The 2,530-nt window shown below is 43.8% G+C and overlaps 1 pseudogene; it reads left to right on the top strand.

The window, feature by feature from the left end:
• The first annotated feature begins 789 nt into the window (after positions 1-789).
• Positions 790-2,134, top strand: LOC138163656 (heterogeneous nuclear ribonucleoprotein A1-like; annotated as a pseudogene).
• The last annotated feature ends 396 nt before the right edge of the window (positions 2,135-2,530 follow it).

The following is a 2,530-nucleotide window of genomic DNA, read 5'->3' as shown; positions in this document are numbered from 1 at the left end:
TTCCTAAGCTGAAACTATGAAACATCTTTCTATATAGTTGCATCTTCCTTCTTCCTCCTTATTTCACTTATCTCAAGACTGTCATTAATGATGTAGTTCTGTTCTTCCAACAGCACACTCATTTGTTGGTCGTTAGACAAATTTAAACTACCTATGGTGAAGTTAATGATTTTTTGTCACTCCTTTACCACCTCTGCGGAAGTGGGGCAGGTACCCACCTACACAGATCATTTATTTATTTTTCCTTTGTTTCATGGGTTTTTATGGCTAAAGAATTAATCAAGTTACGATTAGGCTATGTATTCTGAGCCTTTCTGTAGTTGGCTTATTCAGTCCTTGAATATCAGACTCAGTCTGTTTTGGGGATCAGATTAGAAGCCTTTTCAGCGTAGTAGATCTTGCCAGAGTTTATGTTCCATTGGCACAGCCTTCATAGCCAATTTCTCTGCTGTGCCATGATGAGGCATTGGAACAGAAGAACTTGGAGCCTTCAAATCCAAGTGGACACTGGTATGCTTGGAATATACCCTCTGTAATGTAGCTTTGACACTGCTACAAAGGCCTCATTTTGTCTTTCTTGTTCCTAGACCTTAGTGCCTATAGGATAAAATATAAACCCCATATCCTGATATTCAAAGCCTCTCGTGATTTGGCCTCTGCATTTCTTTTACCTTTGTTCACAGTACTCTTATTTATCTACTTTCAACTTCATTTATACTAAATTGTTCTTCCTTAATATTGTTCTGACCTGCCTTTCTGTCCTCGACGCCGTTGGAGAAGGATCGCTGACGCCGTTGGAGAAGGATCGCCGAAGCGTTTGCTGCCGCTCTCGCCATTTCGAAGTCAGAGTCCCCCAAGGAGCCCCAGCAGCTTCGGAAGCTCTTTGTCGGCGGCCTCAGCTTTGAGACCACGGATGAGAGCCTAAGGAGCCATTTTGAGCAATGGGGCACGCTCACAGACTGCGTGGTGATGAGGGATCCAAATACCAAGCATTCCAGGGGCTTTGGTTTTGTTACCTATGCCACAGTGGAAGAGGTAGATGCGGCCATGAACGCCAGACCTCACAAAGTGGATGGCAGAGTTGTTGAACCAAAGAGAGCTGTTTCCAGAGAGGACTCTCAAAAGTCCAGGCGCCCACCTAACTGTGAAAAAGATCTTTGTGGGTGGCATTAAGGAAGACACTGAGGAGCATCACCTGAGAGACTATTTTGAACAATATGGGAAAACTGAAGTGATTGAGATCATGACTGACCGAGGCAGTGGCAAAAAGAGAGGCTTTGCTTTTGTTACCTTTGATGACCATGATTCTGTGGATAAGATTGTCATTCAAAAATACCATACTGTGAATGGCCACAACTGTGAGATTTGTCTAAGCAAGAAATGGCCAGCGCTTCATCTAGTCAAAGAGGTTGAAGTGGTTCTGGAAACTTTGGTGGTGGCCGTGGAGGTGGCTTTGGTGGAAATGATAACTTTGGCCGTGGTGGGAACTTCAGTGGTTGTGGTGGTTTTGGTGGCAGTCGTGGTGGTGGAGGATACAGTGGAAGTGGAGATGGCTACAATGGATTTGGAAATGATGGAAGCAACTTTGGAGGTGGTGGAAGCTACAGTGATTTTGACAACTACAATAATCAGTCTTCAAACTTTGGTCCCATGAAGGGAGGAAACTTTGGAGGCAGGAGCTCGGGCCCTTATGGTGGAGGCCAATATTTTGCCAAACCACGTAACCAAGGTGGCTATGGTGGTTCCAGTAGTAGCAGTAGTTACAGCAGTGGCAGAAGATTTTAATTACTATTAGGAAACAAAGCTTAGCAGGAGAGGAGAGCCAGAGAAGTGACAGGGAAGGTACAGGTTACAACAGATTTGTGAACTCAGCCAAGCACAGTGGTGGCAGGGCCTAGGTGCTACAAGAAGACATGTTTTAGACAATACTTTTTGTGTATGGGCAAAAAAAACACCAGGACTGTATTTGTGACTAATTGTATAACAGGTTATTTTAGTTTCTGTTCTGTGGAAAGTGTAAAAGCATGCCAACAAAGGGTTTTAATGTAGATTTTTTTTTTGCACCCATGCTGTTGATTGCTAAATGTAATAGTCTGATCATGACGCTGAATAAATGTGTCTTTTTTAAAAAAAATATTGTTCTGACCTTCCCTCATGCCTTTGTTGTATTCTAAATAAGACCTTTCTACCTCTGAGACTTTCTGCTCATATCTTTTCCCTCATGGTATTATTGACTTGGAGCTGGACAGGACCTTGAAGCTATGCAGGCCAACTCCCTCGTTTTGTAAACATTTAGGAAATGGAGACAGTGAGATGGGCCAGTGGCTAGAGCCCTGGGCTTGGATATCCCTAGGCATTGTTAACAGGATGCAGAAGAAGACTGCAGCCCTAGCCCCCAGCACGAGGAAAATCAAGATCACTGCCCCAGCTGAGCACAAACACTATCTGGATTTGAGGTTCCATCCTGGTGTCTCTTTCTACCTTCCAGCAGATGTGGATCAACAAGCAAGAGTGTGATGATGAATACATA

Source organism: Petaurus breviceps, unplaced genomic scaffold (assembly GCF_028583685.1).
Source record: "Petaurus breviceps papuanus isolate PSGF00001 unplaced genomic scaffold, PetGlider_PUasm1.0 188, whole genome shotgun sequence".
Classification (NCBI taxonomy): domain Eukaryota; kingdom Metazoa; phylum Chordata; class Mammalia; order Diprotodontia; family Petauridae; genus Petaurus; species Petaurus breviceps.
Note: the sequence above shows the minus strand (reverse complement) of the source record. Positions and strands in the feature narration are given on the sequence as shown.